Source organism: Talpa occidentalis, unplaced genomic scaffold (assembly GCF_014898055.3).
Source record: "Talpa occidentalis isolate TD23 unplaced genomic scaffold, MPIMG_talOcc4v2.1, whole genome shotgun sequence".
Taxonomy (NCBI): domain Eukaryota; kingdom Metazoa; phylum Chordata; class Mammalia; order Eulipotyphla; family Talpidae; genus Talpa; species Talpa occidentalis.
The window spans coordinates 17380517-17405098 of NW_026555331.1; the positions used below are offsets into that span (position 1 = coordinate 17380517).

A 24582-nucleotide genomic window follows, 5' to 3' on the forward strand; every position below is an offset into this window, starting at 1 on the left:
TCCGCGCTCCCGCCCAGAGGCACCGGCGCAGGTTTTATAGCGCGCTCCAGGGACGCGCACAAGCCGGTTGGCTGCAGCGCAGGGGGGAGGGGGGATCGCCTGGGTGGGGAACGGAATGAGCCCCGGGGTTGCCATAGCAATTGGCCTGGGGTGCAGCTCTCCTTAGGGCGCGGCGCAGGGGCCTGCGTGTGCCTGTGTGTGGCGACCGGCTTTTCCCAGGGCGCCGGGAGGGGCTGGGTGGAGCGCGGAGGCCAGGACTCGGGGCGTTCTGAGCGCGTGGGAAGGAAACGCCCGTTTCCTCCTGGAAGCTGCTTTGCCTTCCCCCAGGAGGAAGACACCGCCACTCCTCACGGATTCTCCTCCCTGGCCCTTCCAAGTCCGGCTGCGAACACCGGGGCTCTCCTAACGGGATGCCTTCAGTTTGGGGCCATCTGTGGGGGCTTGGCTGGAAGCCCAGGGATGCGGTCATAAGGGAAGCACATGCAAGTTTGTCACCGTTTAGGGCACTCTCTGAATGTGTGGAGAGAGGCGGAGGGGAGCGAGAGAAAAACCTAGAGAGAAAAGGGGGGTCCACTGGGGGAGGCTGTGGAAAAAATCGCCGTGCTGGGATGGAGGATGCGATGTGCCCAATGCAGAGTAAGTTCACTAATCGTTTCAAATTCTACTGATTCTTCAGCTCCAGATGTCACAGGTTTAGTAGAAATAAAAATAATACAATTTTCAGCACAGGAGCCCGAGGTGCGTATAAACCTGCTTCCAGGAAGAGCAAAGTCTTGAAACACCTGTTGTATCTGGCCTGACGTCATGCAAGACCTGCCAGCATCCAAGCACCTTTGGGAGGTTATTAGGTGGGGTCTCAGGGAAGGAAGGAAACAGCAAGGCAGGTATTTGCATTTCTTGGCTCACCCCGCAGCAAATCAAACCCCTCTCCTTCCTGGCATCTGCTTTCAAAAACCTTTTGTCATCTCTCATGAGGACAAGAACTGGACTGTTCCAGAGGTGACACTGCTTGATGGATTTAAAAGCAATTCTCCCTCTCCTGCACTCCAGCACTGTTGCTGCCTCCCTCTGGGATAACTAGACCCAGCTCCTTGGAGGATAGTTATGTTGGAAGGAGACTTTATAAGAAAAATTATATGGGCCTGTGATGTAACTCTAGACCTTAAAAAGAAACAAATTGCCTTGACCTCATCCACTTCCAGTATGAAAAAAATCAAAGGCAACTGGTGGAAGGGACCAGGCCTGCCCTGGCTCCCCCACCCCCACCCTGCCCTCCATGAGGTCATTTCAAAGTCCCTTCAGGACTGTTCTCTGAGCAGCTTGGAATGGCTCGCATGGACTTCCAAGCTTTTAATAATTCTGATTTCCTTGAGCAAAACCGGACTGAGCAGTATTCAAAGTTGTGTGAGAGACTGGACAGCTTGTGCCATATCTTGCATATTCACCTAGATATCAGAAAATGGGTTGTCTGGCCTAGTGAGCCTTCCATCAGAATAAACTTGAGCCTATATTTAAAAGTATAGGTTCCTGGGTCCCACCCTTGATGGACTCAGTGGGATTTTCTGGTGAGTGCTCTTGTTAGACAGCATTGATGTACTTTGAAATCAGAGCTGGCTTTGGGAAGCTGAGATGTAGAGCTAGCAGCACAGCTAATGGGGAGGTAAGAATATTGGCCATGGTTTTTCTAGGTGTGAATAGATAAAACAAGGAGAAACTGGCAGCATGGCTGTCAGACAAACTCTTAAATGTAACTTTAAGACAAAGTTGAGACTGAAGAAATCATGGCTGATGTGAGTTGCTAGTAAGACTTCTTGATCTCAAGTTATAGAAACCAAGCCGGAACTAGTTTTGGCAAGAGGATTTCAAGGAAAGGATGTTGTGTTTTCTTTTTTATTTAAAGATTTATTTATTTATGCATACTAGAGCTAGGGTGTAAGCCAGAGGTGCAGGGGGTGAGAGGTTTCGCCAGAGACAGCAGGGAGCAGAACAGGCAGATTGACTGAAATACACTGCTGAGGGGAGCAGTGGGCAAGATAGGAGAGGTCTGCTGTGCCATGTGGGTAGCTCTCTGGCCAGCCAGAGATCGAACTTGTGCTTCAGTGGCTGCTGATAGCTTCATAGTGCTGTGCTTAGCCCCTTGCGCCACCAGGGAGGCCCTGCTGTGGTTTTTCATGTAGCAACAGAAGGGGAATGTCTCTGTGAGGTCTCAGAGGCAACTAGGAGCAGGACCAGGGAGCCACCAGGTTTCCATTTCTCTATCTTCATAGTTTTCCTGGGTGCCAGGTTTAGCGTGACCCACCAAAGACCAGCTTCTTCCAGGCAAGGGAAGTGCCATCCTTAATTTCTCCCTAATTATGTATATACATTCTCTATAACCTTATCACCACAGAGAAAATGCCCCATTCCCTTGTGTTCAATTTGGAAAGTTCTAAGCAAGGAGTTGGATGATGAGCTCATCCTGGGCCAGTTGAAGGAGATAAGAAAGGTGACATATGGGGATTAGCACATAGTGGTAGTGGGGAGGAAGGACCTGCTGTAAGTGTTCCTGTGTAAGAATCTCCATAGTCAGCAATTGAAATTTGAGAGTGAAGCCATCTGATGATGGTTGGATCAGGTTATGTGCTTTGCTGATTCCAGGACATCGCTTGAATTCTCATAATGGGGTAGATTTGGTCCTTTGTGTAGGCCTGCTACCCTTTGCTTTTCTATTCTCTTAACTCATTGAATTACTATGATACATGTTTCCAACTCATTGAATTATTATGATATGTGTTTCCATGTCAGTCTTCTTTTTTTTTTTTAATTAAAGATTTATTTATTTATTCATTTATTTATTTATACAAGCACTGGGTACAGTCAGAAGCGCGGGAGGGTGAGAGAATTCACCAGAGCCAGAGCGGGGAGCAGAACAGGCAGATGGACCGAAGTACACTGCTGAGGGGAGCAGCGGGCAGCAGGAGAGGTCTGCGCGCCATGTGGGACCCTCCTCTGGTGGCCGGGGAGCAGCCGGGGATCCAACCGGCGCCGCAGAGCCTGCGGGCAGCATCGCAACCCAGTGCTCAACCACTGCGTCACCGGGGAGGCCCTCCATGTCAGTCTTCTTGTCAGGATCTTTGAGGACAGGAGCAAGTCATGTTCTCCATGGCACTCCCAGTGCCTACTTCAGAGATGGACAATTGGGGCCTTTTGAGATTTTTTTTTTAAAGATTTATTTTTTATTTATACAAGTGCTGGGGTACAGGTCAGGGAGGGTGAGAGGATTCACCGGAGACAGAGTGGGGAACAGAACAGCAGACTGATGAAATACACTGCTGAGGGGAGCAGCGGGCGAGACAGGAGAGATCTGCTAGCCATGTGGGTTGCTCTGAGACCGATGGGGATCGAACTGGCACTGCAGAGGCTGTGGACAGCTTCACAGTGCAACGCTCAACCACCTGTGCCACCAGGGAGAGGCCTTTTGGGATATTGCAAACCTCACTTTCAGTTTGTCATTTGTTCTTGCTCTGCTTAAGATGAGTGAGCAGGAGCTGGAAGCTGTCTGTTCTTCCATATCAGTAGAAGCTTAATTGGTCCTCTCACACATGACCCATCTGTTTCCGACATGTCCCTTCTCGTTGACTTTCCTGGCACTGAATGTTAGAAGGTTAGACTAGAGATGGTGATCTTCTCTTGTTTTAAATAAGCCTCCAGTCAGTAAAGTCTCTGGGGGAAGCCAGGGGATACTGTGTTCGAGAATTTTCATAACTATTGGTCTTGGTTGCCAACCATGATGGTGATTCCATTAATACAGTGGAATGAAGTGCAAGTACTGTTGTTAGTTTCCCCCTTTTTATTTCCTCTCTTCTCTTTCCCTCACTACAGATGTGCACCAGAAACTAATTTTTACTTCTCTGTCTCAGAGATGCTATGAATTGATTTATTTGTATTTTTATTACTTATCAATCAATACTCCTACCAAGAACACATTAAAAGAATAGTCTGCATTTTAGAAGGGTAAATTTTGTAAAGGTCTGTTGTTTAATATTTTTTATTGTTATGAGATTAAAAATATATTGGCACTTACTTCTACAGTTGGCAAGAGGAATATAAAACTCAGAGCCCCATATTAAAAATGAAACAGTGACTATGATGTTATCACTTCCAGAACAACTCCATCTCTCTCCACTCCTCCTTTGTAGACTCATAGACATTCATTGCTTCGTTGTTCAGTCATTGTTTAACCAAGCCACATGTACTTCACTTTCGTAATGTTCCTCATAAATCAACCTCACAGCTCCTTAATAATGTTTTTGCTCTTGTCTGAATTTCCTTCATCTGTCCCTCTTCTGGGGCATGTGGGAGCTGGTAGAACACAAGGTAATTTCCAGGATATGTTAGGCAGGCCAGCCCTACATGATGTGCAGTTATGTGGCTAATTTCAATCACACCCGCTTGCTTTTCTGACACATCTCTTGACTTCTTGCTTTTCCAGAAACGATGAGGAGCAGAGAAGAAATGGTGTTGGGAGGTGAAACATTAATCTAGAATGTTTTGTGCTATTCCCATTGGACACACCTTCTATTGCCCACATTTTAAAAATTTATTTTTAATGCTTGATTAAAGAGAATAAAGATTCAGGAGGTTAAATTAAAAGACATTCATTTAGAAATTCAGCAGAAATGTGAGATGTAAATTAATTTCCCCCACTACTAAATGACTTCCTTAGAGGAAAACGAGCTCTTTAGGCATCGAATAATGTTTTGTGAACTGGAGTGGCATCTATCAAACTAACATACATTCCCTATTGCCACCCCCAATTCCACGCCCCACCCTCAGATCAGGACTCAAATCATACCCAGGGGAACAAAGTGGCTGAGCAGTTCTTGTTGTGAGTTCTCTTTGACTTGGAACCACTAGGAAGAGTGAAACCAGTTTTGTTCCACAGACCAGAATTCTTTAGACCAATATTTGGTGGCAGAGACAAAAGCACATGTATACCGACTGATCCATAGTGGCCAAGGGCCTCTCGGGGGCGCTCCACACCTGCTGATGGTGGTTGAGCCAGAAGTCCTGGTGGTCAAGTGAACAAAGGAGAAGGGAGTTAGATGGCTACAGACATGGTCCCGAGAAACTTCAAATCATTGTTCCTGGAGAAAGAAAAATATTTAGATTATTTTTTGAGAAAGTCTTTTTACCAATGGTACCACAGAGCCTAAATAAACTTGTGTAGCTGCTCCCACTCAGTTTCTGAATTCTCAGCAGCAAATAATGAAGACTTTCAGGAGAAGCCTGACCAGTGGGATGTGTAGGACAGGGTGGGTGATCATAAAATGCAGTTTGTTTATTGATGACTATTTTACACTGTATAGCAGGAGTCAAAGATGAAAAAGATGAGATTTTATAAGCTAGTAGCAAAATAAAGTAAAAAATAATTACCACATAAGGCAGAACATGATCATTCCTATAAATACAAAACAAAAAAGCATGAATTCAATTTCTTAGTTGTGAGAACATGGGTGGAGTGGAGGCTAGGAAGGGGGTGTAGGAAAAGCTATCATTTCACCTTCATTGTTTGTCTTTTCATTAAGCCACACATTGCCTTGAAGACCAACATTGCCTTGAATTGGATAAAACGGGTAAGATTTTGAAACCTGATGTGGGTTGAACAGAGACAGTAGAGCAACGGCAGAGGATGGGAAAGGCATGGGACTGGTTCAGGAAATGAACAGTGGCCTAATTTCTCTGGAGCAGAGGAAGGTAATGTGAAATAGCTGCAGCAGCCAACTCTTGGAAAATTCTCAATGTCAAACTACAGAGTTAATTTTTTCTGTCTATATATCCATCTGTCTGTATGTCTGCCTGTCCATCCGTCCTTCTATCCATCCATCCACCTACCTGCCTATCTATGAGGAATTGCATAATCAGGGTTTTATTTAGAAACATTGTTCTTCAGGAATGTTTGCTTGGTCATAGGAGGAGGTGACCTGATGTAAGCATTACAGTTTTGTTGGCAGCCGTTTAAGGAGGGAGAGTCACCTCTCAAATAAGTGGAGAGGAAATGTACATGCAGAGGCGGTTGAAGGTGAGAGGTTTGCCCTCAGTGGCGCTCTAACAGACTGTGGACGGTCAGAGTGCTTTGGATTCGAATGGTTTTTGTTTTTAATTTTTTTAAAGATTTATTTATTTATGCATACAAGAGCTGGGATACAGGCCAGAGATTCAGGGGGTGAGAGGATTCACCAGAGACAGAGTGGGGGACAGAACAGGCAGACTGACAGAAATACACTGCTGAGGGGAGCAGCGGGCAAGACAGGAGAGGCCTCGCCATATGGGTTGCTCCCTGGCTGGCCGGGGATCGAACTCATGCTGCAGAGGCTGTGGATTGCTTTGTAGTGTGTTCTTAACCCCTTGAACCACCAGGGAGGCCCCTGATACCAGGTTTTAAGCTGAGATAACTATGTAGACTGTGACTGTGTTTTGGTGAAAGGCAAATAGCTTCCATGATAAAATGCTCACAGACTCCCAGGGTTCACGTTTTTGGAACTTAGACTACGTGTTTGGCCAGTCTGTGCCTCAGTTTCTTTCTCTGTCTGAAAGATAGAAATGATTAACATTTGTCCTTTCTGTCTAGGATTGTTGTTATGGTTGTTATGTGAAATAAGTTGATACATGGAAAGTCCTGCTGTTCTTCTCAGTGGGATTCTGAGAGAATTTAATCTTAATGCTCTAAGACATCCATTGCAATGAATTAATTTCTCTTTTCTCCATTGTGAATAATACTTGCAACCCAAGCCGCGGAGACAAAGGCACTTCTCATAAAGAAGATAGGAGGAACTTACTGTAATATTTGGGCTTGGAGTAGGTGATCTGAGGACAATTCAAGGAATTTGGGTTCTGTTCTGGATTGGGTGCTGACAGGAAGCAGAAGAAATATTACAATTGGTTATATTAATAATCTTTATTTCAGAGGAAGGAGGGATGTGAAAAGCTCAACTCCTCTTGCGGCTGCACAGTGTATTTTTCAACTGTCAGGCATGATTAGAGAGTGGGCTTGTCATGGAGAGTCCTTATTGGGTGTTCATAAGCTGTGAAATTCACAGCAGGGGAAACTCACAACCTGGCTGGTAGCAATAGCTCCCTGCGGTCAAGGTGGCTTTTTTCTTTCTTCCTGCTTCTGGCTCATAGCTTTGATTTTTTCTTTGAGATTAATAGGAGTAGAATTATCAAAGCAAAAGTTTAAGTAATTTATAGTTTTAGATGATCAGTTTGCTTTCCAGGAATGTATGATAGTGGGATAAATTTCCAGAAAGCCAGTACTTTGAATTGGCATGTTTTCTTAGGGTGACCCAAAGCTCTTATGCTTTTACTGGTTCTTTCTACTCACATTCTCTTTCATTTGGTTTTACTGCTGAATTTGATGATCACAGGAGATCATTCATTGCCTTCCCTTCACACATATTCCTTCTGTCCCCCAGGAGCTCACCTCTCTCTTCTAGTTGACTGAGATCAATGATTTTACCCAACATTGGGACCCACTTTCATCCTTGTTGCCAAGTTCTGTCTGTTTTGTTCTCCTCACCTATTATTAATTGTGAATTGGTTAAGTTCCTTCCTTCCAGTCATCTCTCCTGCAGGCTACTTGGACAAGATGCCCAAGCTTCTCTTTCCCTTTGTCTTTCAAAACTCTCAAGTACGGAGCTGAATTTTCAGAAGAATCCCTTCTTGCTGGTCCTAGCCTGTGAACGCGAGGTCATTTGTCAGTCAACTGGGACAGTGGCTTTCAAATATTTTTGACCATGATGCTCAGTAAAAATGTTGGCATTTTGCACCATGGGAAAATATGTGTGTGTGTGTGTGTGTATGTGTGTGTGTATGCATGTTCACACATACATATATCAACCCCCACATTTCTAGAATTCTATACCATACACATGTTCAAAATTGGAACAAGAGTTTCATAAAGCAAACACCTTTACTGCAAACCTCGTATTTAGATAGTTGCTGTTCTAGTCTCTTTCATTTTAAAGATACTTGGTGTGACCTGCTAAGTTAACATTTTAACTTCTTGGTGATAGAGGAGTGTCTTCTTGGTTAGGAGTCAGTAGGTGCTAATGTAATAAGTCCGTGCCTGCCTGCCTATCCTCACTCTCTTAGAGTTTCTTCCTTTCTCTTGTACCGAGAAATTTCAGCTCGTTTGGTGTAGCCCAGCTGAGTCCAGGTGTTCATTACTCAATCCCAGTGCCCAAGCTAGAACAGTCCAGAATCTCTGGTAAATTCATTCATAGCCATAAATTCAGCGTGATGTAAAATGATGTTTCCTGTCTCCTTATTTGGATACTGTTAGTCACCATCCTCATAAATGTAGTTCTGCTTCTTTGCCCAAAGCTTGGCAGTTATGTTACTAACTGTAAATCTATACTTCCTTCTTCTGTAGTCTTTCCTCCAAATTTGCTGAGATCTGACTCTGAGGAGTGGGGGTGGAGCAAGGAGGGGATCTGGACACCGGGGCAAGGTTAGACTCTCAGGTGAAAGGGGAGGCCTGCTTTTAAGTAAGGGAGAAAAGCCCTGTACCAGACCAGAAGGAGGAGAGCCTTCAGCTCATAAGGCTTTCTCGGAGGAGATGGTAGTCCCTGAAGATCCTGAGTCTTCCTATTTCCAATTCTACTTGATCAGTATCCTGCACTCTCTTTATCTCTCTGACACTGTGAAGTCTCTGATAGGACTTTTCCACTGTGAAAAGTTGAGTTTTATTTTGGTAATCTCAGATATGCATCTAAAAGAGGTGATTCTTTTAGGTCTAACTGTGAAGAGGTAGCCCTGTTCATCCTCTGTGATCTCCTCATACAAAATGCAACTCTCCCCCAAATAGATCGGTTCAGTGGTGAAATAGACAAATAGGTATTGTATATATTCTAAGTAATTTTCTAGCTTGTCTTTTGTGTTGCACAGGATTTTTAAAAATTATGTCAACAAATTTATAGATATTCCCTTTCTGTTTTTACATTCAGGTAATCATTGAAATTATTCTTTTTGGTTTAAACCTTCTAACTAAAAATCTTGTGACTTTTTGTTGTTAATTTTTATGAAGTAAAATTGTGCTTATTCTAAAATGTCAACAAGTGATACATAAAATATAAGGAAAAAGGCTTCAGCTCTACTTCTCTCCAATATTAATTTTCTTTTCAAAACAGTTTTTAAAATAATTTAAAGGAAATGTAAACTACAATAATATTACAAAATCTAAAGCAACTGAATTTTTTGCTCCAGTGTTTACTATCTGTTTACTAATGGATACATTTTTCAACACATTATTTTTATTGTAACTTTTGCTTTTTAAAAAAAAACATTTATTTTTATTTATTATGCATACAAGAATGGGGGTGTAGGCCAGAGGTGTGTGTGTGTGGCGGCGGGGAGGTGCTGAGAGTATTCACCAGAGACTGAGTGGGGAGCAGAACAGGCAGATCTACTGAAATACACTGTTGAGGGGAGCAGACCAGGTGACAGGAGAGGCCTGCTGCGCCGTATGGGTCAATTCCCTGGCCTAGGATTGAACTCATGCTGCAGAGGCTGCTGATAGCTTCATAATGCTGTGCTTAACCTCATGCACCACCAGGGAGGCCCTTGGGACGTCTCTTTGGCACATTGGATGTGCCGATTGGATTTCTATTTTGTAAATCCCAGGCATTACTTTTCCTTAGTTTACTCCCTTGCTTTAATTTACTCTCTCTAGTTTTGCCTTTTCAAGAGTATCTCTACTACTACATTTCTTATAAAGAGTGCAAAGAAAATAAACTTTTTATGGCCGACTATATATTTAAAGGTCCTTTTCATTTTGATTGGTAATTTGGCTGGGTATATGATACTACATTTGCATTTTTGGAGGCATATCTCTGTTGCCATCCAGCTTCCTATGTTGCTCTTCAGAAATTCAGAGACATTTTGTGTCATAATCTTGTACCTGGTATGTAGTCTTTTCTCTCTGAGTTTCAGAAACTTAAACTTTACATCATTAAATTTCATGAAGTTATGGTTTGTTTGCTCTATCTATCTATCTATCTATCTATCTATCTATCTATCTATCTATCTATCATCAGTACTATTATATGCCTTGTTCCAGTTGATATACTTTGGGCATTTGGAATTCACTTAGAGATATTTTCTTGTATTATCTGATAATTTCCTTTCTTTCACCTTCTCTGTTCGCTCTTTCTGGAAATCTTGTAAACTGAATATATGAAATGCCCTAAACCAGTGATCCAATTTTTAAGATACTTTTCAGCCCATTTTCACTTTAGTGTATTTTTACAAAATCCATGCATTAAACTCATATGCCAAATACTTATTTTATAAAAGTCAGATTTATTGATTATAATTTACATACAATACACACATTTCTGACAAAAGTTTTACAATCATTACTGTCATTTACAGAACAACTCAATTACACTCAGTGTTTCATTCACTTTCAGCCTTAGAAAATGTGGGCGGAGGGGAGCCTTCCTGGTGGTGCAAGGGGTTAAGAAGCAACCTATGAAGCAATCCACAGCCACTGCAGCACGAGTTTAATCCCTGGCCAGGGAGCTACCCACATGGCGCTGCTTCCTTCAGCAGTGTATTTTAGTCAATCTGCCTGTTCTGCTCCACTCTGTCTCTGGTGAATCCTCTCTGCTCCACTCTGTCTCTGGTGAATCCTCTCACCCCCCACACCTTTGGCCTGTCCCCCAGTTCTTGTATGTGTAAATAATCTTTAAAAAAAGAAAATGTACCTGTGGAGAATAAAATAATCATAATAAATAATAAATAAAAAAACTAGCAGGCAACTACAAATCAGAGACATTCTGCAAGGGAGGGGAGACAATGATGAATGCAATGAACTGATTTTCAATTGTTGAATCAGCTTTCTTTTATCCGATCATGATATATATTATGGTAGATTCAATTTGCCGGTTTTTGTTGAGGATTTTCACAGTAAAATTCAAGAGAGATAAGGCTGGTATCTTTTATCTCTGGTTTATTTCTTTTTATGGTTTTGGTGTCATGAAAAATCTGAAATCATAAAATGGACTTTGGAAGTGTTTACTCCGTCTCTGTTTTCTGGAAGAGTTTGTATAGTATTGTTATTATTTCTTCCATCTGTGTTCAGTAGGATTTAGCAGGGGCGCCATCTGGACTTGGAATTTTCTTTGTGGAAAGATTTTAAACTATAAATTCAGTCTTTTTTTTTAATTAGATGTAGAGATGTCTAACTTATTTATTTCTTCTTAGGTGAGTTTTGGAAGCTTGTGTCTTTCAAGGAATTTGGCAATTTTATGTAATAGAATCGTCCCTATTCTATTAATGTCTCTCAGATTTATGGTCATATCACTTTTTTTCATTTCTGTTCCCTTCTTTGTTGATCATTCTGGCTACAAGTTTATCAATTTAATTAGTATTTTTAAAAAAACTAACCTTTGGATTCTTTGATTTTCTCCATTCTTTTTGTTTTATTTTGTTTTTGACTTTATTGTTTTTTGTTCCTTATTATTCTCCCCACTAATTTTGGGTTTCATTTGGTCTTCAACTTATAGTTTCCTTTTTTTTTAAAGAGTTATTTATTTTTATACAAGAACCGGGGTACAGGCCAGTTGTACAGGAGGGTGAGAGGATCCACCAGACACAGAGTGGGGAACAGAACAGGCAGACTGATGAAATACACTGCTGAGGGGAGCAGCAGGCAAAACAGGAGAGGTCTGCGCACCATGTGGGGCCCTCGACGGCTGGCCAGGATCGAACTCGCGCAGCAGAGGCTGCGGACAGCTTCACAGTGCGGTGCTCAACCGCCTGCACCAACAGGGAGGCCCCAACTTATAGTTTTCTAAGGAAGTTTAAGTCTTTTATTTAAAATGTTTCTTGTTTTCTAAAATAACCATTTAATGCTATGTATTTTCCTCTAAGCACTAGTTTAGCTGAATCCCACACATTTTGATTGGTTGTGCTTTCATTTTGATTCAATTCAAAATATCTTCTAATTTCTCATGTGACTTCTGCTTTGACCTATGAGTTATTTAGAAGTGTGCTGTTTAATTTTGAAATGTTTGGGGATTTTCCAGATAGCGTTCTGTTATTTATTTGTAGCTTAATTCTATTATGGTCACAGAACATACTTTGTATAATTTCAACTCTTCCAAAATTGGCAAGATTTGCTTAAAGGCTCAAAATATGATCTATCTTGATGAATATTTTGTGTGTACTTCAAAAAAGTGTTTACTCATTTCAAAAATGGAAATAATTATTGAATTGCCTCAAGGGATTTTTATGAGGATTAAATGAGGTAATACTTATAACTGTTTAAGAGAGTTTGACTTACGGGAAGCACTCAAAAAATGTTAACTACTTTTATTGTTTTAGTTGCTTTCTTCCCCACCCAAGAACACAGTATTATTTAATTCTTCAAGCTCTTTCATGAGATTAACACTTTTCTCATAGAAATACTCCTTTTACTTGTTAAAATTGCTCTGCTAAAAGAATTCTACTTGTTGGGATAATTGTGATGTCTTCCTCTTCTCTCTGACTGTCATGATAATTTCTGCAGCATCTTACCAATAAAGGTCTTGTTAACTATTGGTTTGAAGAAAACTTTCAAAATCATTAATGTTTTAGTTTTATTGAATGTTTTTTGACATTCTATTATGTAAATATGCAGAAATTAATATTTTTTCTTTGAACTTCTTGTATCTTTTATAATAGATTTCTTAATATTAAGTCATCCTTGTGTTTTTGAAAAGGTCAAGTTTATTATGGTGTATATTGCTAAGTTAATTTATTTGTTTTACTTAGGATATGTGTGTTTATATTCATAAATAAAATGGGTTTATAGTTTTCCTTTTTAATATTTGCAGGATTTGAGGTTAGCTTATAAAAATAAATTGTAGAAGTCTTCTCTTTCACTTGTATTAAAGGTTTATTTTGCCTGGGGATTTCTACAAAGTGTGAAAGAGGTTACTGTGATTCTTATAAATGTTTCATAGCATTTGAAAAAGTTTTCTTTGTATGATTATAATATTGTACATATGTATATGTACTTACTAACAATATTAATTTATATTATTAGACTCTTTTGATCAATAATCCTTCATGTATTTACTTATGTCAAAGGAATATATTGATATGTTTTATAAAAATTCATGTATTTGCATCCTTTCTGTGTTTGCGACTTTTTTAACATATTAAGAATTCATTGTTGGGGCCTCCCTGGTGGCTCAAGGGGTTAAGCACAGCACTATGGAACAATCCGTGGCCTCTGAAGCACGAGTTCAATCCCCAGCCAGGGAGCAGCCCACATGATGCAGCAGACCTTTCCTGTTGATCCTCCTGCTCTCCTCAGCAGTGTGTTTCAGTCAGTCTGCCTGTTTTGTTCCCCACGCTATCTCTGGTGAATCCTCTCACCACTCCCCCCCCCACACCTCTGGCCTGTACCCCAGCTTTTATATGCATACATAAATAAATCTTTAAAAAAATCTTTAAAAAAAAAGAATTCATAGTTTTTTGGGGCTCCCTGGTGGCGCAAGGGGTTAAGACACAGCACTATGAAGCTATTTGCAGCCACTGCAGCACAAGTTTGATCCCCAGCCAGGGAGGTGACTCACATGGCACAACAGACCTCTCCTGACTCTCCCGCTGCTCCCCTCAGCAGTGTATTTCAGTAGATCTGCCTGTTCTGTTCCCCACTCTGTCTCTGGTGAATCCTCTCACTCCCTGCATCTCTGGCCTGTACCCCAGTTCTTGTATGTATAAATAAATAAATCTTAAAAAAAAATCCATTGTTTTTAAATGGAAATATATTTTATGTTAATTGTTTATGACCAAATGAATATTGCTTTTCCCTAATGAGGTTGGAAATAAATCTTTTTCTACTCCTAAATTTTGTTTATGGAATTATAATAATATATGTATAATAAGAGTAAACCTTGACCTTTGCATTAATATAATCATATTTAAAATATTTAAACGTGTTTAATGATACTTCCATGAAGACTAATTCTTTTATGCCTTTATGCCTATTGTTTTTTGCATTCTTCACTTCTATTCATCTTAGTTTTGCAAGAGGGATAGGTGAGCTGTGTATTTACTGAGGGGCCTTTGCACACTAAGAAATCCTTTGCAGTTGAAGTACAAATTGACTGGACACAGAACTCTTGGGTAACAAAATTTTCATTTTAGATAATAGTATAAGTAGAACTGTTTCAAATTTAACTATATACTAACTCATTTCATTTTTTTGTGAGATAGTACTTACTATTATTCCCATTTTGAAGATGGTATAACTGAAGCAAAAAACTTAGGTAAACCCAAGCAGTTTGTTTCAAAGCCTATATACATAACCACTATACTACATGGTCTATTAGATAGTCAATTGCAGATTGTTGTCTCTTAGAAATTTATAGACACTAATTCATTGTCATGTATCTTTTAGAGAAGATATTACTGAGACAAGTCATATTTTTTTTCATTGGAAGGCAAAGAGTTTTCTTCTTTTCTCTTCTTAGATGCACTATTAAATTATTGGACTCTGTGCTTTGAATTTTGTAACAATGTTTCTTTTCCTTCGGACTTCATATCGAAGAAGCATTCTAGTATTCCATTCATCTTATGGTATCTACAATACTGTCTCATTTTGAGATTCCTTTGTAAATAGGTAGCTAATCCAGTACTTCACTCATACCTTCATCTGGCAATTATTTATTAATTTTCTACCATGTGCCAAACTCTGTAAATACAACTATGGTGAAAAAATAGTCACCAAGCTATTAAACTTACAGTCTAATTAAGGGAAGACAGATTTTTGAAAAATGAAAACTATTGTAAGTTTAGGTATCATTTAAGGAAACATCTGAAGGATGAGTGAACTTAACCTGTGGAAAGAGTGGGAGGATACGTCAGGGAGAGAGAACACAACGACAAAAGATCCAAGCAGGGTCTGCTTGGTGAGTTCCAGGGTCTGTTGAAGGGCAATGAGCAATGGGACTATTGTTGTAAAATGAGGCTGTTGTGTAATTAGGAGCTAGATAACATTGCACCTATGTAGTTTACGTTACATTTTTGCTTATTAGCAAAGGGAAGCCATTAAAACCTTGTTAAGTAGTGGAATTAAATGATCTACAAATGATCCAACAGGAGACTTGACTGGAGCAGGAGGGCATGTAGAAAAACCAGTTAGGAGGTCATCGTGTTTCAACTAAAAGATGATGATGACTTGAACCAGACTTGGCAGTGGAGATGAGGGAAGGAGAAATTTTTTCAGAAACAATTATAAAGTAAATGCTTTATATTTATAATTTTTGGTAGAAGTAACAGAAATCAACCCAAACTAGCAGAACTAATTATAAAATTACAGGGATGCCTCCAAGGAAATGAAGGCATGTAACAGATTTAGAGAGTGCCTGGAACCAAGAAATGGAAAGTCTTAGGAAATTTGTGCAGTAACTTATTTGTATTCTTTCATTTGTGTTTCTAAACTTTCATTGTCTTCTACGCATGCTGGCTTAATCTATTCCCTGCACATAAGGTGGTAGATAGTAATGGGGACTCTCTTACATTTGTATAACTCTTCCATTAAAAAGAAAGCATGAAAAACTGAGTTTTTAATTTTTTACTTTCTGTTTTAAGCTCTTAATGTATCTTAAGTATATGAACCAGGTTGGTCCTATTTGAGTTTTTTCAAGAAGATTCAGGGGAGAGTTTTATGACAAAATAAGATTCTAAAGACCACCACGTTGCATGGCCTTAGAGTTAACAGTACATATAAGGAGGTTTCTGTCTAATGGTTTTTACTTTCTCATGAAGAAGTACATGGGGTAGCTTGCTGAGAATAGAAAAGGTGGTCGGGTCAAATTTGAGAAGACTGGTATAGTCTTTTTGCAGAAGGAAAGAAACTGATAGAAAGACTTGGCATAATTCTAGGTAGACTAGAGAGCCCAGTTGTGATTAACAACCTTAAATTTATAGTGATAATATCTGCAAATTGACATGATGGTAACAATGGTTCACGGACATTATGTATTAGCTATTAGATAATGACAATAAAGGATAGGCCGTACATATTAAAGATGAGTAGGTTTGTGAAGAGACTGATGGATAAAAAGAAAATATGGAAAGAATGGCATGCAAAAAGACCCTGAGGCAGGAGAGGTTTGGTGGGCTTTGAGGCACCTTGAGAAGTCTAGATGAGGCACTCTATTTACAAACTGGAGTCACCATTGGTTTTTCTTTTTCTTTTTTTTAAAGATTTATTTATTTATTTACAAGCACCGGGTATGGTCAGAAGCGCGGGAGGGTGAGAGAATTCACCAAAGCCAGAGCAGGCAACAGAGCAGGCAAATTGAGGAAATACACTGCTGAGGGGAGCAGCGGGCACGGCAGGAGAGGTCTGTCGCACCATGTGGTACCCTCAACGGTGGCAGGGGATCGAACCGGTGCTGCAGAGGCTGCGGGCAGCTTCGCAGCCCAGCGCTCAACCGCTGCGCCACCAGGGGAGGCCCATCCATTGGTTTTTCTTTAACTCAGCACTCAGACAGTGCTTCCAGTGCCCAATCCAAAACTATGCATAGTAAGTGCTCAATAAATACTTCCCGAATGAATCTAGCCTTGTGCATGTCCTATCTAGCAATTGTCCTTTAAATGTTCTGTCCTCTAGATGGCACCCTTCCATAGTTAACAGAGATAATGCAGGCTTTCATCCTTTTTTTAAATTGGAAAATTAATTACGTATCTATTTCCTCATCTATTAAATCATAGGTCTAGTAATAACACCCATCTTGTAGGTAGCTGTGAGGTTTCAATTGAGTAAAACATGCAAATTGCTCAGCTTTTGACTTATAGGCAATTCATACCTATTACCTAATTAATTATTACTGTTATTGTTGTTGTAGGTATTGTTGCAGCCTGTGAGATTACCTACATTCATGTAATTGTTTTGACCGGAAACCTTTTCAGCTTGTACTGGACATTTATTTTTCAGAGGATACCAAAACACCCTTCTTTAACATTTTAATTGCTCCCATTTCTTCTTTGAGAAACTAACCCTTCCAATTCTGAATCCATGTGTTTGGAGTGGAATGCGTAGCAACCCTGGATACTTAACACCCATACCTTCATTTTATCCCCTAATCGTAGAAGCAGGGGACAGGGAGTCTAACCAGAACTAACGCAATGAGCAATAATTTATCTCTCTTTTGTGGAATGTAGGACAGGAGACCATCATTTTTCCTCACAGTAACATGAATTGTGGTGGTGAGTTTGTACCTATGGGAGGCATTTCTGCTACAAGGAGAACTGTGAGGGTCCTCAGGAGGAGGTTGGGAATGAAAAAAAGATCAGAACAGACAGGCTTAAGAACAAAGTTCTGGGTAACAGCTTTCGAGTCCCTGGAGCCAATCCTGCCTGAAACTAATTATCTCATCTTTTTTTTTTTTTATATGAGCTAATATTAAATGTTGCATTTAATATTTAAAAGTTTGTCAGGAATTTGTTACTTGCAATATAAATCTTAACTTATACACAGTTTTTATTGAGAATGCATTTTGCCCATCTTGTATGTTAAATGTGTTCACAAATAGAATTTTTTTTCAGTAACCTTATTTAGAAATTTTACTAGTAGAATAATCATAATGCTATGCCATTAAGGAGTACCTATGTTCATTCCTTCCATTATAAATCAAACTCTAGGATTTTTGGAAAATTAGTGGCTTTTTTAATAACACTGTGAGTCTCATGACTATCACATGTTTTTTTTTTTACATAAAATTAGTTTTTATTCCATGACTTGTTTCATTTTTTAGTATAAAACAAGAACATTACAAAAATTTCCTATTATCCACTTATAAAGCCGACTTCAATTTTTTGTTATTTAATATCTATTATTTAATTTCTATTATATCCAAATCTTGAGAGATCATGGTTTTTATTACTCACAGAGGGAACATTTGAAGTGGAAGGAATTTTGGAGTCAGACAAAATGGTTTCCAATCTCAGCTCTGCTACTTGCTAGTTCAGTGAACTTGGACTAGTTCTTTAATTCCAAGCTTGTTTTTAGGTTTTTGCAAATTGAGACATATAAATTCAGGAGATGTAGTGAGGACTACAATGGCAGCCTATGTTAAACTCCTAGTGCACATGAAGATACCAAGAGTCTTTTTCCTTTTTTCCCAAGAGTATGTTTAGATATTTCTCCAAAAAGTTTAGTGTAAAGGGGGGGCAATAGATATATCATTCTCTGAATTAAAAATATTAAATGTTTTTATTTATTTACTAAGCACTCAGTGAAATGGAGTTAATGTATTTTTAGATGAGATCTTGTTCAATGCTAATTTGATGTCAGGTTTATGAATTACTTTAAGTGGTATATTTATTGCTGATTATACCTATATTTCTTAGTTCTCTCTACATTTAGAGTCATGAAGAGTTTAGAAAGTCATTGAATCCTCCTCATCATTATGTCCATACAAACATTTATTTGCTTATTTTTCCAGCTCCACTGGAGAATTTTGGCTTCATGTTTTTTCATTTTTTGACTTTATATTATTCTGTACTGCTCTGCGTAGCCATAATAAAGAAATTGAAAAAATATGTGTGTAATCATGCTGTAAACTGTAACCCATCCACTTAATATGAACTGAGAGCAAAGTAGCTCTCCCTTTGTTTTATTTTATTATGGAACCATTCTCAACTCTTGCATCCCAAATCTAAAGGAAGAGTTTTGTTCTTTGCAGTGTTTTTTGTATGAATGTCTTGACTGGGTTTCATGAGAAATAAATTTTGCTTTTCCCCTGGATCTCAGTTCTAACTCTGACAATCAGAAAGCATTTTTAAAATACCCCAAATATATGTCTTGCCCAATGGCCTGATGACCATGACCTTTTCATGCCAATTGGATCTTTTCTCAGTTCCCAGCCAGAGAGTGAGCCCGAGTAGCTAAGGAACTTCTTAAACAGAAGGATAAACATATCCAAGTCTGAGTTTGTCTGAACGCGTGTATAAGTACACCAGTGACTCTATTGTCCTTTTTTTAATGTTCAAGTTGAATGCATAGGGGACAAATTAAACTCCTGAAAGTGAAGGCAGAAGTGGAAGAACAAGGCTCTATGGTTTGAGATTCCTTTTCTTACATTTCTTCTTACATTTCTTCTTCTTACTATTATTACATAATAGTACCCACTTAGGACTAAGGGTCAAGAAAGTATGATGGTTAGATATGGGGGATCTGATGCTGCCTGGGTTTGATTCCAAAACTTATTAAGTGAAGGGTGTTGGGGAGCAAGCCTCTCTGTGTGCCCAAGACACAAAGATAAAAACAGGACTTATTTGTGGCTTCTTGTAAGGAGAGGTAAGATAAATAAAATAAAGGAACTTAGAACTGTACTTGGCATATTTTAAATGCCCCAAAATTGTTATTTTGGTTATTATTATTGTGTTTCTGGATATTTTAATTTAATAATAGTTTGCACAGAAATTTATATAAATTCAAAATATGCTGACTAAATAAAAGTAAATGTAATTTTAGGATTCTAGTAAATGCAGTCATGTGGAAATCAGTGAACAGCTCTCATATTAATTTACACTAATTAAAATTTTGTGTCAATAGTGGGTATGAGGTAATTAAAAAATTATTGCTGTAACTGATTTACAACTTTTTGTTTTAAAGGTATGGGATCATCCCCTTCAAGTATTGTTACCACAGAAATCTTTTCTTGAGAAATTTCTTCATAAGCCCAGGACAAAGCAGTTCACACACAAGGCCTCAGAGAAAAAAGTGAGAAAACATTTGCCTTCCAAACAGGGCTTCTGTCAGTCCCTTATCGGCTGTAACTTATTCTTTGTTCAAGTTATTCCAGTTTCTTTCTTAACTCTTTTTTTTAAGATTTATTTATTTATACACACAAGAACTGGGATACAGGCCAGAGGTGTGGGGGGTGAGAGGATTCACCAGAGACAGAATGGGGAACAGAAGAGGTGGATCTACTGAAATACACTGCTGAGGGGAGCAGCGGGGAGACAGGAGAGGTCTGCTGAGCCATGTGGGTAGCTCGCTGGCTGGCCGGGGGTGGAACTCCTGCTTCAGAGGCTGCAGATAGCTTCATAGTGCTGTGCTTAACCCCTTGCACCACCAGGGAGACCCACTTACCTCTTTTCTTAACCAAGATTTGTGAATCATGTCTACTTGAGGTTACAAGTTATTACCTGCAGTTTTCTCCTGGATGGAAGGAACCTCATTCATTGCCTCATTCCTCAGCAGCTTTTTTCATGGAGGCCAAAGGACCACAGGAACTGCTAGAAGCCAGCAATCCTGCTGTTCTTTTTGGATGGATGTTTCAAAAGCGCCGGCAGTGTTTGCTTTCCTTCCTCCCTGAGAGTCTTTTCCACCCTCGGTTTCCTGGTTCCCATGTAACTCTCAACCTCTCCATCTCTATGCACGGCTAATCTCAAGGATGTATTTTTGCAATAATTTCAACAATGATTGCATCCCTTAGGATTTGAATCTCAGGCTCCCACTGTGAGATTCTCCTTGGTTGATTTGATTCAAGCCAATAATTTTAGGTACCACCTCAATTGTCCCAATGTACACATCTCAGCTTATAGCAATTGTTTGTATTTCTGTCTCTTAGATACCATCATTCTCAGAAATATCTGAAGGTCAATGTCACCTCAACACTTAAACTCAGTATTTTTCTTCCCACTCCCAAGTTGCTTTTATGTTAGTTCTTTTCTTTTTTTTTTTTTTAAAGATTTATTTATTTATGCATACAAGAGCTGGGGTACAGGCCAGAGATGCAGGAGATGAAAGGAATCACTGGAGACAGAATGGGGAACAGAACAGACAGATTGACTGAAGTACACTGTTGAGAGGAGCGGCAGGCAAGTCAGGAGATCTCTGCTGTGCCATGTGCTTTGCTCCCTGGCGACTGGGGGATCGAACTTGTGCTGCAGTGGCTGCGGACAGCTTTATAGGTTGTGTCTTAACCCCTTTCACCACCAGGGAGGTCCATGTTAGTTGTTATTTAGATGAATGTGTCTACTGTCAACATGCTCACATTAGAAATTAGAAGCCTTTAGAGCATAGCAGACTGTTTCTTCAATATTTTCCATTATTTCCGCGGTTCCAATTTACACCAAAACTTACCACTGGTTTTCATGAGAGGAAAGAGTCATATTTTAGTAAATATCAGGTCTTTTGCACACTACTGGGTATTTACTAATGTTGAATAAATGTCTTGATTTGTGTTTTAAAATTCCAGACATTGTCATGTGTGGTCTGGACTATCCCAATAACCATTTAACTTGACTTTTATCGCTATCATTTCCTTCCTAGTCCAACTTTATCCTTCTTGTTGCCAGATCATCTACCTAAAAACTGAATTATCAAGTCCATTATCCTTTTTTTCTGTTGATTTTTGATAGCCTCAAGCACAAGGCCTCATCATCCCTCATGTGGCATCCTGGGTCTTTTTCATGCTGGTACCAGGCCTCCCTGTCAGTCACATTCTTTGCCACTCTCTTTTCTGCAGCCTCAGGCCCAGTTACTTCTTATTCCTCAAATAAGCTAGGTCTTCCTTCTTCTGTTTTTGCAAATGCTGTTCCCTTTGCTAGGAAGTCCCTTTTCCTGCCTAGCAAATTTCTCTTGAGTTTGCAAGTCACCTAGGAAGCTCTTTCCTCCATCATTCCCTCTCAGCCCTCTATCATACCTTTGTGTTTTAGTAACTCATTTCTGTCTATTTACCACACTTTGTGAGCATCTGGAAGACCCAAATTTTCATGTAGCTATCTCAGGATTCTCAGAACTTCTTATGTTGTGGGTATATAGTTGTCCTTAGGAAAGATTTATTAAACTGAATTATTATCATTAAATTATTATTAAATTATAATATTAAAAATTATAAATTATAATTAAATTATTATTAAAGTTGAATTCTAAGATAATATATTCTATTTAATTATGGACATATTTTATACACCATGTACAAGAACATTTACAAAGTTTGTGTTTATCGTTGAGCAGAGAGAGACTTTTATATATTTCTCCAGAAAACACAGGAAACAAAATATCAACTGAGGTATTTAGGGCTTTGTTAGCCAGGCACTCTTGGCTTAAGTTAGAAAGGCAGGAAGGGAGGAAAGAGGAAGGGACAGAATAAAGGGTGATTGATAAATATGATAGCCCTGGTTCCAGAAATGAGACCTTTTCCCATGAAGTTCTGAGTTATCTCCCCATTGGTCATTCTAGAGTGGCCTAACCCTCTTTTTCCATTCATATCTTCAACTTTTCCAAACTATTGACATGACTAACTCATTATGAAGCATGCATTTTGAGTTTCCACTCTTGTTTTTTACTCTACCATTTCCTTTGTCAGAATGTCTAACTCTCTGGTCATTCTCACCTATCAAGATAGTATCTAGCACTCAGTAGACTTTAAGATGCCACCTCCTCCAGGAAGAATTTCCTAACCCTCCTTTTGAATAAAAATGTCATTCCTCTTAACTTTCTAGCATTTTGTATCCCTTTTATGGCACTAAGCACAGCCTGCTCTATACTATGATTATTCATGTGCTTGACTCACATCACCTGTTAAAACTTAAATTCTTAAGGTCAATAAATCTCTCTCCTTTTTATCCTTCTAACCCTTCCCTAGCAATCAATGCTGGGTACAGTTTTGATACCCAATAAGGATTTTTAACATAAAATTGAAATGGGTTAAAGGCCTACATTTTATCATTCATAAATTTCTTAGGGTCCAAACTATCGGACATATGTGTCTATATCTTAATCTGTGGTGAATTATATGGTTTCTGTCTTCTTTCTACCATATACTGGAAATATCTATTTTCAGATCTATTAAACAGCAGACTGTTAAAAAAAAAAAAGCAATAGGAATAGTTGTAAAGTTATTTAATGTAGCAATCACTAAGCTTCTTAGCCCTGACAGAACATCACTCAGAAAGAAAATAAAGCATATTGTCAGGAGCACAGACTGGTTTAGAGCTACTTAGTTTAAATCCTGGCTCTGCCCCTTACAAACTGGGCAACCTGAGTAAGCTACTTAAACCATTTGCGCTTTCCTTTTAGTATCTATTAAATAAGTATTGTTAACAGGTTTACCTCATGGGGCTGGCATGAGAATGAAATGAGTTTATATATGTAAAGTGCTTAGAACCATATCTGGCCCGTGACTAATGCTTAATTGGTTTTAGCTACTACTGTATTATAGTATTATAGTGATGATTATTAACATTTGCATTTAGTTGTATATGTCAGTTAATCCCTGAAAATATGATCTCAACAAGATTAATATTGTGCCTTTATATTTCAGTGACCAACACAGTGCCCTCAGCAGAACCTGGAAGAAAATTCCTCCTTGCCCTAGAAGTGACCTTGACTTGCATGCTCCCTGTCATGGCTATCCAAAGAACTTTCTTTTCCTGCTCTCAACCTCATCTTTAATCCTGCTGGTTTTCATTTATTTTCTAATTCAATCATAATGAATTTTAAAATCCATTCTAACTTCCAAGAACCTCTGGAGACTTGCTTCATCAGTCTGACATCACGTTCATTTACATTTCTTATTTTTTCATTTCCCTGTATGAGGCCTAAGAATTATTCCAATAAAACACTTTAAAGATTACATTACACATACTGTGTGCTATTTATTCCTGGCTACAGGTCCAAATTAACAAGCAAGAAATTGTTTATGCCCTGATCAACTATTACAAACTGTAATGCTATATCTTTTATAATTGAAATTTGGATCTAGAGTTATTCTTTTGTAACCATCTAAACTAATAGTTTAAATGGAAAATATTTATGCTAAATCATAGCCAATTCAAGTTCAAGGGAATATTAGAAGCCATCCAGTTTGAACACTCTCCCAAGCTGGTAAATTCTTCATATACCTCCCCTCCCCGCCATGCTAAATAATCATCTGTCTTTTGCCTGGATTATCCCAGGAAGAGAGAAGGTATCATTTTTCAAATCATCATCTTTCTTGGTGGGAAATTTTAATTGGTAGGAAATTATATCTCATGTTGTATTAAGCCCATTGCTCTCAAAACCAACATAGGTTAGAGCAGAACTCCTTCTATGAGGGCCTGCAAATATTTGAAACAGATTTTATTCCCTGTTATGGTGTAAATCAATGATGTACGATGGGGCTCAAGAATTTTTATGGAAGACAAATAAATGTACTTTAATCCTATTATTTTATAGATGGAGAAATTAAAAAGAAGAAACTTGAATAATTTCCCCAATGTCACATTTTATTAATTCAACTACTATATACTCATCCAACTTCATAAATTTATGAATTTAATGTACTATAATCTAAAATTTTATAATCTACAAATAAATGATGAACACATAAAATTGAAGTCCTTGGTGACCTACAGCCAATCCATTTTCTTCTCTTTATCCCTAGAGACTACCATGAACCTATAGTTGTTATTTAACATGCAAACATTGTATCAGTTAGTGTTCTACCAGAGAAGCAAAACTACCATGAGGGGTCCCTAGCAAGGGAATGATAGAGATTAGATTCTACATGCTTGTGGGAACTGTTGAAGAAGTGGAAACCTGTT

The 24582-nt window shown here is 38.9% G+C and overlaps 1 long non-coding RNA gene across 1 annotated transcript; it reads left to right on the top strand.

The window, feature by feature from the left end:
• Positions 1-289: 289 nt before the first annotated feature.
• Positions 290-23628, top strand: LOC119256857 (uncharacterized). Its single transcript, XR_005127972.2, has 3 exons — positions 290-636; positions 19661-19768; positions 23322-23628. It is a non-coding gene; the product is annotated as an uncharacterized LOC119256857 (long non-coding RNA).
• Positions 23629-24582: the final 954 nt, after the last annotated feature.